Source organism: Petaurus breviceps, unplaced genomic scaffold (genome assembly GCF_028583685.1).
Source record: "Petaurus breviceps papuanus isolate PSGF00001 unplaced genomic scaffold, PetGlider_PUasm1.0 220, whole genome shotgun sequence".
In the NCBI taxonomy this organism is placed as follows: Eukaryota; Metazoa; Chordata; class Mammalia; order Diprotodontia; family Petauridae; genus Petaurus; species Petaurus breviceps.
Window position 1 is genome coordinate 474,165 of NW_027185876.1, and position 14,634 is coordinate 488,798.

Sequence of the window (14,634 nt, forward strand, 5' to 3'; positions counted from 1 at the left end):
GTAGCACTTCCTGGACCAGGCTTGCACTCCCAGTCTGACTTTACTCTCACCCCCCCCCCCCGCCATAGCTGGAGTCCAGGAAAGCAACTGTCTATGGAGAGGAGACCTGGATGCTGCCTCCATAGATGCTGCAGCAATCCCTCCCCCTCCCAACTCCTCTGGAACCATAGTTACTGAAGACCCACGAAAGTCTATTTTTTACTCCAAATTTCTTAGTACTACAAATAGTTCAGTATCAGAGATGGCATGATTTTATTCATGGAAACTACATTTTAAAAGATTCATTACCATTTGCTTTACCACTGTCCCCTAAGAACCCTTCCATCTAATCTGCAACTGAGACCTTCTGTGTGTTTTGTCTCTCCCATTGGAATCATAAGTAGGGACTGTATTGCTTTTCTATTTGTATCTTCACTGCCTAGCACAGAACTTTGAATGATGTGGTACAGTAGAGTGCTGGACTTAGAATTGGGAAGACCCGAGTTCAAATCCTGTCTCAGGGATTGTGTGACCCTGGGTAAGTCATTAACCTCTCTCAGCTTCAGTTTCCTCATATGTAAAATGGGTGTAATAGCAACTACCTCCCAGGGTTGTTGTGAGAATAAAATGAGATAACACATGCAAAGCATTTTTCAAACTTTAAAGTACTATAAAGGGTGTCCTGAAAGTTGTAGTAAAGTTTTAAGGCATCAAAGTTATTAAAAACAAAATATCAAAGCTTAAAAGCATATTACTACTTTTGGGACATCTAGTATACATGGGATAATAGTGGTGATAGTAGTAGTTGTTTGGTCATTTAGGTCATGTTTGACCCCATTGCGGTTTTGTTGGCAAAGATACTGGAGTGGTTTGCCATTTCCTTCTCCAGATCATTTTACAGATGAGGAAACAGAGGCAAACAGGGTTAAGTGACTTGCCCAGGGTCACACAGCTAGTAAGCATCAGAGGTCAGATTTGAACTCAGAAGATGAGTCTTCCTGACTCCAGGCCAGGTGCTCTGTGCACTATGCCGCAAGGAGGAGGAGGAAGAAGAAGAAGGAATTTAACAAATGCCTTTTCATTCATTCATGTAGTGCTTAAAGTTTATACTGATGTCTGACTCATGCTTCTTTCCATCCTGGCCTTAAGTATTTTTAGGCTATGCTAGCATATATAAGAAGCTGGAAAAGTTGTGAGTATGGGGCCTGTGATGTGTTTAATAATAAGTCATGTAGATTTTAAAAATTTCTCGAGCACAGTCCTCAGACAACAGTCCTTAGAGGTAAGTAGTACACATACTATATTGTCACTACTTTGCAATGAGGAAACCAAGAGATGTGAATAAGTTGTCCAATGTGTCAGAAAAGGGAGCCATCTGGGGTGGCCAGGTGACACAGTGAGTAAGAGCACCGGCCCCAGAGTTAGGAGACCTGGAATCGAATCTGGGCTCAGATACTTAGCACCACACCCAGAAATAAATGTCTGTGTAACCTTGAGCAAGTTACTTAACCCCAATTGCTTAAAAAAAAAAAAAGAAAGAAAGAAAGAAAAAGGAGACATCCAGGTCTTCTAACAAAGGTCAATGCTTTTTCAAAATTCTACATTATGCTGCTACTGTGAGCTGAGAGAGCAGCATTGGTAGCCACCCGGTGGTGAAATTTGTTGTCTACTTGCAACTCATGAATGTAACTACAAAAAGTATAATTTGGGGATCAGCATGGCAACATTGTGAAATAACAGATCTGTTGAATCATTTAGGAAAGTTAAGTCCAAGAGGAAACTCTGCTTGGCAATGCATTCATTGAATTTTCTACTAATTTAGAATAATAAATCTTTGTTGAAGAAAGAAACATTTCCCATAATTCAAACTTTTCACAAATTCATATCATACTAATTATTATGAATTAGTAAGGTTTTATGACATGTGAATAAGGGAAACTAGACTCCTAGGCTTCTGTATTCCTTCCCAGTTTTTTACTATTTACCATTGGATCATAGATTTGGAGCAGGAAGGAACCTTTAGTGACCATCTGGTCCACCTACATAATTTTACAAGTAATTATGAGGGGCGGCTAGGTGGCACAGTGAATAGAGTACCAGTCCTGAAGTCAGGAGGACCTGAGTTCAAATCTGGCCTCAGACACTTAATATTTACTAGCCATGTGACCTTGGGCAAGTCACTTAACCCCAACTGCCCTCCAAAAAGCAAAAAAAAAAAGTAATGGAACTGAGGCCCAGAAAGTAGCTATATGACTGATAGCCATCCTCCAGTAGATAAGGAATCATAGATGTGAATAGGATCTCAATGTCATTTAGCACAATTCCCTCATTTTATAGCTGAGGAAACAGAGACAGACAAAAGGTAAGTGAATTGCTCAGGGTCACACAGCTAGTAGGTATCTGAGGCTGCATTTGAATTCAGGTCTTCCTGACTCCAGGCCTGGCACTCTATCCATTGTTCTATCTAGTTGCCTCTGTAGCTTAGAATTCATGCTATATGATTTAGTTCTTAAATATATACAATCTTGTATCATTTGCTGATATTATATATATATGCACATATATATATAATTTTTGTTTTTCTAGCTAGATTATAAGCTACTAGCGGGCAAGATCCATATATTATATTTCAACAAGAAGATGCCACCACGATACTATAATTACATTCCATATGTGAGGTGGGTGATACTTGCTGTGAGATATACCACAGTGAACATTCAGCAAACATTAAGAATCTACTATTTTAAGTGTGGGGTTGCTAAGTGGCTTGGTGGATAGAGCACTTAGCCTGGAGTCAGGAGGACTTGAGTTCAAATCCAGCCTCAGACACTCACTAGCTGTGTGACCCTGGGCAAGTCACTTAACCCAGTTTGTCTCGGTTGCCTCATCTGGAAAATGAACTGGAGAAAAAAATGGCAAACCACTCCAATATCTCTGTCAAGAAAACCCCAAATGGAGTCACAGAGAGTCAGACACAACTGAAACAACTCAACAGCAATACAAATTCTCAAGGGATTATGCAAGTCTCCAGCAAAGATGAAAAATAATAGTCCCTGCCCTCAAGAGTCTTACAGACTGATGAGGGGAATAGATTCTTCATAAATCAGTATGTAGATAGAGGTAGAATGTGATAAAGGCAATGAAGGGATCAAGGCAAAGGGTTTTCATAAAAACTTTGAAGAGGGTGCAGATCACTTTCAGATGGTTAGAATTATGGAAGGCTTCACGGAAGAGGTCACATCTGAAAAAGGCATTGAAGGAAGAGAAAGTTTTCAATGAGTAGAGATGTGGAGGTAGTATATTCCAAGAAGAGGAAGGCCTTTGTAGGTGTAGGTGGGAGAATAATGAGCAAGATTATGTAATATATATGTAATGGGGGGAAGTGGGGTATAACTTATAACTCAGGGCACCTCAGATGGTATCCCCCTGGGGAGAGGTTAGGTACCCACTTCCAGAAAAGTCATGATGATGTATAAAATAAATGCTTTGGTGAGCTTATGAAGTGTGCGTAGATGAAATTCTATATTGCTTCTGACCACATGATCATGTGATAGTGGAGAAGCTCTATGATTGGCTGTGGAGAGATTCAAAACCCCTGTCAACCTTGGCATAACTTTTAGCTGTTGTTACTTCAGCTGTGCTCTGGTGCTTAGGACCTGGTCCTGTGTCAGGACGAGGGTTTTCCTGACACAGGTCCCAGTCCCATACTGGCAGTGTCTCAAGTCTCCAAACCCTGAGCGCTTGCTGACCAGATGTGTTTCCAGATGCAGATAAGGAGGGATGCATCCAGAGAAACTAAGCACATATTCTTGCTATGTGAGGGCAAAGTATACTTCCATTGTTAGATGTTCAGTGACTTGCAAGTACCTTATTTTGTCCAAATATTGAACCTAAAAGGTGTTTGCTAGAGCCACACCTACAACATTTGGCAGAGTCAGCAATTTGAGACAAGATGACCTCGTGGCTCACACCATGGTTAAGTCAGGGAGAAAGTCATGCAAATACAGAAGAGGTGGTTAATCTAATCTCGTGGTGGGACATTGGTTGACTCCCTATTGGCAATGACTTCCTGATCTTGTATGGGTAACTTTCTCTTAGGGACTGGCCTCCCTCTCAGGCAGATGGAATAGCTCTGTGGGTGCTGGGGGAGTCTGCTCATGAAGATAAATAATAAGCCAAGGCCAACATTCCTCAGTTGTTGTTGACTGTGCTGCATAAATCGGGCTGCCATCATAGTCAGCCTAAAAGAAAACTGTAACAGCACATTCAGCAGCTAGAGAAAGAGTTCTTATCTTTCAGGGACCATATAATGAAAGCAGAAGGACAGCTGATGGAGCTGGTGACTGTGCAAGTGATGAGATTTCTCCTGTTGGTGAGGATTGACAGAATGCAGCTAGAAACCCACACTATATTTTTGACCCAGAGGTTATGATTCCTGCTGAGAAAGGAGTCATGAGGCTGGAGAAGGAGAGAAGACTAGGCACAGAGACTTCAGAACTCCCACTGGTGTGGGTTAAACCCCTGGGCTTGTCCTATACTGCTCACAGGAGGAGGGAGGTAACTCCCTGACCAGAGGGAATAGGCTGTGGATGGACACTTTTTACCAAGGAGCTGAGATGTTTGCAGAAGTTCAAAAAGAAACCAGAAGAGTCCCTGGATCAATGACTTCTGAAGGTTGGTTCTAGAGAATCAATTCTGAGAGACTTTCTGCTTTGGACTTCCATAGTCTGAGGGATTCTCTGAAGGTCAGCTTTTTCAGATCCATCTAAATTTGTCATAACTTGTAGAGTGGGTATCTGTTTGTTTCTTTTGTTTGGTTTTCTGTTTTGTTTGGTATTCTGTTTGTTTCATCCCAGATGACTGGGATAGGGATAAGGTCTGCCTTATATTCCTCTAGAAACCAATTTACAGATGGGATCTGTAAGAGACCAGCTAAAGTTTCTAAAGAAAATTGGTTTGATAGATTGGATTTATGTATTCTTGCCCTCCCCTACCCCCAGGCTTGCCACAGGCCCATGCAGTTTTGGGGGTATTTTGATCACATCTTCTTGATGGAGCCCCAATCCTAGGTGGAGCCCCACCTGAGTAGCTGCAGACTTTACTTATGTTATATAACTATATAGCTGTGGGCTAACCAACCGGCAATATTTGAGCAGTAGGCAAAGATGGTTGTGGCTTGGTTAAAAACTGTTGTCAATGCAAATAGGATTTCTGGTAAGGGGGGCCCAGCAGAGTCTATTTTTGCCCTCCTAGGTGGGCAGAGGGAGATGATACCATCCCCATAAAGGAAGTTTGGGTGTGGCTCATAAAACCTGGGGATGGAAAGAAAGCAATTAATGGTCAGCCCATGGGGTGCTAGTAAAGCTGTACAGGGAAATTAAGTACTAGGGTAAGAGTGGCCCTTTAGCTCTACCCAAGCTGGCCCCATTTGGATCATTCAGGAGAGTCTACAGAAAACAGTCCATAGAGGGAAGGGAGCTATAGGTTCAGTATTTATACAGGCTCTAGGCATGTTACTGGGGATAGGTACAAATGGAAACCATTAGAGTTATCTAAACCATCTCCTTAGTTAACATCATACAATACTGGGTACCCTAAGGGATAAAAGATATTTCTTCTCTAAGTGGCAAAGATGAAGGATGCTGGCATACTACATTATATCAGATCCCTTTACAACAACTTTCTATAACCTGTGAGGAAGACAGATAGCAATTGGTAACTTACAGTGGATTACACGGGAGCTGAATAAAGTTATCATAACTGTTCCTAATCTCATCAATGTTGTAGACCAGGTAGTCCTGGCCTAGAATCTATCAACCTTGTGAATTAAAAAAAGTTTTTATTAGTGTCTTCTGTTTTTTATATTATCAAAGTCATCATCAGTATTTTTACTCTCTCTTCTTCCCAGAGTTCCATCCCATATAATAAATAATGTTTTTTAAAGAGGAAAAAAAATTAGCATGGATGATCAGTACATTGTAAAAGGTCAAAACCATTTACAATATCTAATATCCACAGACCTCCCACTTCCACAAAGGGGTAGGTTGAGGATGGCTTCTCATACCTCTTCATTTAAGTAATAATTAATCTTTATAATTTTTTACATTGACTTTTTTGGGTGTGTGATTATCCTTCCATTTACATTGTTATAGTTATTGTGGATGCTGTTTTCTGGCTCTGCTTACTTCACTCTGCATCATTTCATGTAGATCTTTTCATGCTTTTCAGTATTCATCACATCTACCATTTCTTAATGTTCCATTGCATTCATGTATCACAATTTGTTTAGCCATTCCCCAAAAGATGTTGATTTAATTTGTTTCCAATTCTTTGCTATCACAAAATGTGCAACTATAAATATTTTAGTGTATAGGGGGACTTTTTTTTATTAGCATTGGCTTTCTTGGGGCATAAACCCAGGAATTGAGTCTGGTTCAAAGGATATGAACTTTTTAGTAATTTTCTTTGCATAATTCCAAATCACTTTCCAAAATGGTACCATTTCACAGTTCCATCAACAATGTATTAGTGTATCTATTCTTCCAACTCCAACATTGACTATTGGCATTTTTTTGTCATTTTTGTCAATTTTCAGGGTGTGTGGTGAAAGCTCAGCATTGTTTAAACTTGCATTTTTCTTATTAATGATTTGGAGCATTTTTTATGTGGTTGTGAATATTCAGCAATTTTTCATTTGAAAACTATTTGTTCACATCCTTTGATTTTTTTGAAGAATGGCTATGAATACCAAACCTTTATCAAAGAAATTTGAGATCAAAATTTTTTCTCATTTGACCACTTTATTACTTATCTTAGATGCATTAACATTTTCTGTAAAAATGCTATTTTAGTTTCAAGAATTAAAGTTTTCTATTTTATCTTTTGTTACTACCTCGGTCTCTTGTTTGGTTGAGAATACATCTTCTACACATAGTTATGAGAGGTATATTATTTGTTTCTCTTCTGATTTTTTTAGTGTGATCATTAACATTAAGGTTGCATATCCATTTAGGATATATTATGGAATATGGCATAAGTTGTTGGTCTAAGTCAAATTTCTGCCAGACATATTTCAAGTTTTCCCAGAAGTTTTTGCCAAATAAAGAATGTTCTCCTAGGTAATTTATGTTTTCTACTTTATCAAACTCTGGATTATTGAGGTCTAGTGTTTCTGATTCTCCCTTGTCTAGTCTGTTCCATTGATCTATCTTTCTGTTTTTTTAGCCAATACCAGATAGTTTGATGGCTGCTGCTTTATAATATAAAGTCAAGAAATACAATTCCCCTTTTCTCTCTACTTCTTTTCTTCATTTCCCTTGATATTCTAAATCTTTTGTTTTTATAAATGAATTTTATTATTATTTTATCAAGTTCTATAAAGTAGCCTCTTAATAATTTGATTGGTATAACATTAAAAGTTTAAATTAACTCTGATAGTATTATCATTTTTATCATATTGGCACAGCTTACCAGCCTATCCATAAGTACTGAATATTCTTCCACCTATTTAAATTGTTCTTTATTTCTTCAAGGATCACTTTGTAATTTAATCTAAATAAATAAATCTTTTGTGTGCTTTTGGAGGTTGATTCCCAGATGTTTTGCATATTTTGTAGCTGTGTGCAATGGGATTTCCTTTTCTATTATTGCTTCTTGGAATGCCCACTCTCCCTCCTACTATTTGATATCATTTTGGAAAAACTGGCAACAGTAATAAGACAGTTGAAAGAAATTAAAAGCATAAAGAAAGGTAAAAAGGAGATAAAACTATCTCTGTGTACTAACAATATGATGGCATACTTGGAAAATCCTAAGGAATCAGTAAAAATGCTAATTGAGATAATTAATAGCTTTAGTAAAGTTACAGGCAACAAGAAAAATTATCAAAAATCAATAGCATTTCTCTTTGTAAGAGCTAATTGATATTAAGTGATTAAATGAAATAGGAGCACTACTTACTAGTACCTAACTGTGTAGGTAACTCAGCCAATGGGAGCTCAAGGTCATGGCAATAGAATAAACAAAGTCCTTCAACCCCTTAGGATGGCTTGGAGCCCCAAGGGGTGATGAACAGGTCTGGCTCTGGGAGACTGGGTCAGAGCATGAAGGCTACATATAGTACCCAAGATTGGCTAGAATATAGAATGAATTAGACTGTAAGCTCCTTGAGGGCAGGGACTGTTGTAGCCTTTCTTTGTATCCCTAGTGCTTTGCACAGTGCCTAGCACATAGTAGATGCTTAATAAATGACTGTTATTACTGCTTTTAACTATCTTGTTGTTGCTGAATGTAGGAGGGTGGTGTGAAAGCAAGTAGGTTGGAGCTAGATTATGGAGAGCCTAAAATGCCAACCTAAGGAATTACTATTTTATCCTACTAACAATAGGGACCTCAGTGGAAGAGCATCCCCTACACCTCCAGTCCTGCTTCCAGCCCAGCTCCCCCAATCATAATCTTAGGGAGCAACTCTTGTGAAGATGAGACCTGGAATCAGTTTCTACAGGCACCTCAGCCCCATGTCCCTAGTGGCCACATCTACTAAAAACCCCAAAGAAAAGTTCTTACTGTCAAAGTACTTGGTACTGTCAAATGGTTCAACATCAGAATCAGATATGATTGTCAATAGGAATGACATTAAAAAAGATGTATGCTTTGCTGAGATACCCTAAGGACCATGAGGCCTTTCCTTCTGACTTTCAGTTGAAACCTGTGCAGGAGTTAGAGTGTACCCAGGCCACGATGTTACCCACATAGGAGAGGCTTGGAACTTGTTCTTGAGAGACTACAGATCTGGCATGACCATACTGTCGTGGCCCACCTTGTGGTTGGGAGTACACTTTTTCCATTATCAACATAGCTAGAACTGTAGGTATCTTTAAAGCTATCTGACTAAACACAGCTCTCTTTCTGGTATTTTCTTCTGGAGTGATTGACTTATTAAGTTACAGCAAGTGATGTGAGGTAAGAGGGAAGGGCCTGAGAGCTATCTGCCCACTCCCTTAGGCCATGTGACATCCCCATGTGACATCTCAACCCCACTCTAAGAAATGGGCTTGGAGTTTTGGTTTCTTTTGTTTGTCCTTTCTAGTTGTGGTACAAGGAATGAAGTCCCCAGCCTAGAATCTCAAGCCATGGGAATCATGCAGGCTAGGATTTCAAACTGAATATTGCATAGAGACCAGCAGGGAAACTTTGAGAAGCAATGATTGAGGCCACCAGCTCAATGAGACTTTGGACTTGAACGTGGTGGGACTAATGCTATGTAGGAACTGAGTTAAGCTGTGAGCTTAATCCCCTTCTCTCCCCAGAGTCCTATGGTGGGGATATGGATTATACCATTCAGATGCTAGAGTAAATTTTTTTTTTGCTTCTGTCACAACTTTGAAGTAAATATTCCTTTGTAAAAGTTAATCTGTGTTTGCTAATCATTGTGCCTCATAAAAATGAGAAGGGAGAAAACACAATCAGTGGGGTTCTAGCTAATGGCAGAGAGGAGAGAACCCTCCCCCTCATCTTCTTAGGGTACTGGTGAACCGTGAGGAAGGGGAACAAATATAACAACTCTGTCTTTTAGTGGGTACCAGAGAAAAATCTGTATCAATGTGTGTTGTCTCTCTATTAAAAGGTGAGTTCCCTGAAAGTCAGAACTGTCTCACTTTTCTATTTTTTAACCTCAGTGACTAACTGTAAGGGTTATGGGATTTAAAGATCTTCCATGCCCCATTGGACTTGCTGATGTAGCAGGAAGGGGTGAAGCAAGAGGAAGCGGAAGCCAAGCTGGAGTTCCTGCGACGGCGGTGGCGGTGGCAGCAGCAGAGGCAGCGGCAGCGGCAGCGTGAAGCCCTTTTTGAGTTAACCAGAATTTCTGCTAAGGACTCCTGCTGAGGACTGCCAGGGGCCAGAGCTGCTGGGAGTGCGCTTCCCGGACGCTGGGTGGTTGCTGTGAGTGGGGAGAGGAGGACCTTTGCCTGAGGTAGCCTGTTCTGTTTTAAAGGCTTGAAAATGTGGGTGCTTTCTACTTTATCTACCTGTGCCAATGTCATAACTACTCTGATGGCTTTCACTTTCTGGTTTTGGGACTCAGTCTTTTGGTATCTTAATAAATTTTCTAGTTTATTCCCCCATATGGCAAGCATGACGTATTTTGTGATGGATAATTATATCAGCATATCTGTAATCTCCATAGGCATTGTGAATATGGCATTGCTGATACACTAACATAATGCTTTGTGCATAATAATGCACTTTTTACTTTTTATTCATTTATTCAGCCGGACTGCTATGGCCAGACTATGTGAACAACAACTTGAGAGGAGAGGGTCTAAAAAGCGGAAAGATAAGTTAAAAGGCAATTACATACCTAAATGACATGGTAGGTGGAGAATGGAACTTGGAGTCTAGAAGATCCAAGTTTAAATCCTACATTGGGCACGTACTACTTGTGTGACCCTGGACAAATCACAGTCTACCTTAGTTTCCCCCTGAATAAAACAGATAGTAGCACCTACCTCCCAGTGTTGTGAGGATACAATGTGTTAACATATGCAAAGTGTTTTATAAACCTGCAAGGGGTTATAGCAATGCTAACTAGCACAGGATAAGTCATTAGGGTCTGATACAGAATAATGGCACTGTAAGTGTGGAAATGGGTCACATACAGGAGATATGGAAGGAGGCACAGCAGGGATTTGAAAATGGGTTGGACATTGTTGTTCATCATTCATTTTCAAAGAAGACCAGTAATATCATGGGTGATGTTGACTTGGGTGTGAATTGGATTTAAGTGAGGCAGAGTTGCACGAAGTCATTGGCCTCACTCCCTCTTCCAGTCATTGAAGTTGTCAAGGCAAGAGTCAAGACAAATGGAGCCTAGAATCCTATGTAGTGGCCCAGGATGTAGTGGATGACCTTGGCATCTTTGATGCCCAGCCAAGCTCTGAGAGCCTTCATGGCTGTTGGACCAAATTGTTCTCATCTGCCCATTCTGCTGGGGGAAGTCTTCACATGCTTGGGTCGATATCCTCCTAACTCACGAATGGGTTTCAGACCCATCAATTACCTTCATCCCGATTTAGCCTATCTGCTGAAATTGTTCATTGTGGTTCAGCCACTGCTCATACTACAGCTTCTTGGTGCCACAGGTGAGAGCTGGATGAATCAGGTGGACACCAAAGGTGGATGAACAGCCCTGAAAAGGGCTCAGTAAGCCCTCACACCAGAGGGGCTAGTCCTTCCTGAACACCCCTCACACCCTAGGTTGGACATAGTCTTGGCCCTAAGGAGCTTGCTGCTCTTTCCTTATTCCCAAATCCATGGTATTTTTTTCAATCCTCATTCTCCTCGACATTTTTTTAAGTTGCATTTGATACTGTCAATCACTGCTTCTTTTTCTAAATATTTTTTCCTCCTTGGGATTCCAAAACAGTGAATTCTTTTCGTTCTCCCGAATCTCTTGTCACTCCTTCTGCAACATCATAGACTTCATGACCATGAGCTTATCATTCCACCTCTCTTCTCCATTCCAAATGTGGGCTACCCCTAAGGCTTTTTTCTATTTTTAATGCTACTTCGAAATCTGAGATGAGTCCTGGTGGTTTCAATTATTCCCTCTTGGCAAATGATGACTCCCAGATATAACCTCTTCTCTGTTACATATGGGGCTCTTAAACATGCCCTGAGATTTTCACCACACCATCCCAACTCTTAAATTCTTTCTTTTTTACAAATGCTTACAAGTGTGTGAATGTTCTCCCTTGCTAGAATGTAAGCTTCTTGAGGGTAGGAAATATTCCTTTTTTGCCTCTGTAACCTCAGGAACTGGCACATAGTAGACACTTAATAAATGCTTACTGATCGATTGAAAATAAAACATGTGGAGAGGCTAGGTGGTGCAGTGAGTAGAATGCTGGCCCTGGAGTCAGGAGGACCTGAGTTCGGATTCGGCCTCAGACACTTAATACACACAAACAAAAAACCTAACGGTGTGAACTTGGGCAAGTTACTTAAAACCCAATTGTCCTTCAAAAAGCAAAGCAAAGAAAGAAAGGAAAGACAGGAAAAGGAAAGGAAAGGAAAAGAAAAGAAAATGTGCCCCAAGAAGTATAGATAGAGGCCTAAATAATCCCCTTATCAGAAACCCAGTTTAGGTTGTTTCTTTATGGCCTGCAGCCACCAGGGAAGGTAAAAAGCATGGGAATGTTACCTTTCCTGCCCCATACTCCAGTAATCCCAGTAATCTCTAAGATCAAATACAAACAAATTCATTTGGTATTTAGAGTACTTTACAACCTGACTACAATGTATTTAGGGCAGCTAGGTGATTGCAGTGGCTAGAGAGTAGGGCCTGGAATCAGGAAGACCTGAGTTCAAATACATCCTCAGAAATTTACAAGCTGTGTAAATCACTTAATCCCATTTGCCTCAGTTTCCTTATCTATAAAATATGCTGGAGAAGGAAATGGAAAACCACTCTAGTTTCTTTACCAAGAAATCCCCAAATGGGGTCACAAAGAGTCAGAAACGACTGAAAAACAACTAAAATTAACACAACGTACCTTTATGATATATGAGATGTCTAAGAGGGAGGGAGATTACATACACAAAACAATGTTCCTCTGGCCAGCTTTTTATGTCTCAGAATGCTAGGGAAGATATGCTCAGACATAACCACAATGGAGAAGGTCCCAGTGGAGTCAATGAAACGCAGCCATGCCCTTCATGCACCTTAGAAGTGTAGCTGGCTCTCTGGCTTTGTCAATAACCAAATATGCTAAGAGATCTTATAGTTGTGGCTGGTTAATTTTCTACTGCTTAAATCTCTCAGCTACTCAGAGTGAAAATTAGACACACCTGGTTCTATTGCTTTTCATAGGCCTGGTGCTGACCAAGTTTAATTCTTTGGCTCTGCACCCATCTCTAGCTGTGACTCTTGACAGTCTTCCCCTATTACACAATCTACTCTTATCTCAGTCCTCTAGTGAAGTTGGTTGAGGGGGTTTCTGGATACAACTGGCAAAAATTTCAGATCAGAGTGGGTGCCTCCTAGGCTGTCTTCTGGGTTAATAAATCCAATTATGCCAATTGCTTTCTTTAAGGCCTTACCCCTTCCAATCAACCAAATGGCCCCAACTGCCTCTGTTTCTATTAGCAATCCATAATTTCTCTTTCTTCATTTTGTAAGCATATGTACAGAAGAAAGAATCTAAAAATGAAGGCAAATGGGGTTGTGACTTGCTCAAGGTCACATAGCTTATAAGTATCTGAGGGTGGATTTGAACTCAGGTCTTCCTGATTCCATTCATCTAGCTCTCACCCACCCAAAAGGAGATGTTTCTATCACTGCAATTGGAATTAGAGGGAATATACTGCTAGAAAGTAGGAAAGATTCCTACATCTACTTAGCCAGCTGTATCCTTTCTGAACTCTAGGACCATATTGCCACCTGCCTACTGGATGTTTTGAAATGGATAGCCCACAGGCATCTAAACTCAGTATGTCCAAAACATGAGCCTGTCCTCACCCTGAGCCCACCCCTTTTCTGAACTCCCAAATTTCTATCAAGGACATCACCATCCTCGCCATACCAGCCAGCTTCATAATGTGCAATCATCTTAACCCATTCCCCCTCCAAAATTGGTCAATTGCCAAGTCTTGTGGACCTCTACAATAGCTTTTACAACTGTCCCCTAATTTCTGTTGACACAGATGCCACCCTGTTTCAGGTCCTTATCACCTCTAACCCAGACTATTAAAATAGCCCCCTAAGTTGGTTTTCCCTGCCTCAAGTCTTTCCCCACACCCACTCATCTTCCACACAGCTGCCAAAGTGATATTATTAAAACAGAGGTGTGACTATCTCTCTCTCTTGCTCAATAAACCTGAGTGGTCCCATATTACTTCCAGGATCAAATACAGACTCCTCTGTTTGGTATTTCAACCCCTTTGCAACCTAACAATGACCTGTCTTTCCAGTCTTGTTATACATTATTCTTCTTCATATACTCTGCAGTCTACTAGCTATACTATGGTTTTTCATACAGAGTTTTCCATCACCCATTTCTGTGCCTTCACAATGACTGGTCCCTACCTGGACATTACCTCTACTTTGGAGAAACTCTAGTTTCCTGAATAGATCAGCTCAAATACTCCTCCCCCCTGTGGATTTCCTGATCCCAGCTGCCAGTTCCCCATTTCCCCAAATCCTTTATATTTATTTTTCATATATGTAGTGGGGCTCATTTCCCCTTTGTACCCTTCCCAAAGCATGCTCAGTTTCACTCTTATTGGTCCTGGTCAACTGGGACGTTTGGGAACCTTGGGGATGTAACTGTGTATGCCTCAGTAATTCAGGGTTCACACTGAAATGGTGAAGAATTCTCTGACTCTTGAGCTACAAGAGTTAATAATTATGCTGTGCTTTAAGTTTTGCCTTCAGCTGCACATATCTTGTCTCACAGATCCTCACAATAGGCCCTTGAGGTAGGTGCTATTATAATTATTCCTATTCTATGGATTAGGAAAACTAAGGCTGAGAGATGTTAAGTGATTTACATTGGATCACACAGCTATCAGTTTCTAATTCGGGATTTCCACTGAGCTCAGTCGATATACAAAAGAGATCTGTCTACCCTCCCATCATTTTCTTCTTTTTTGTCT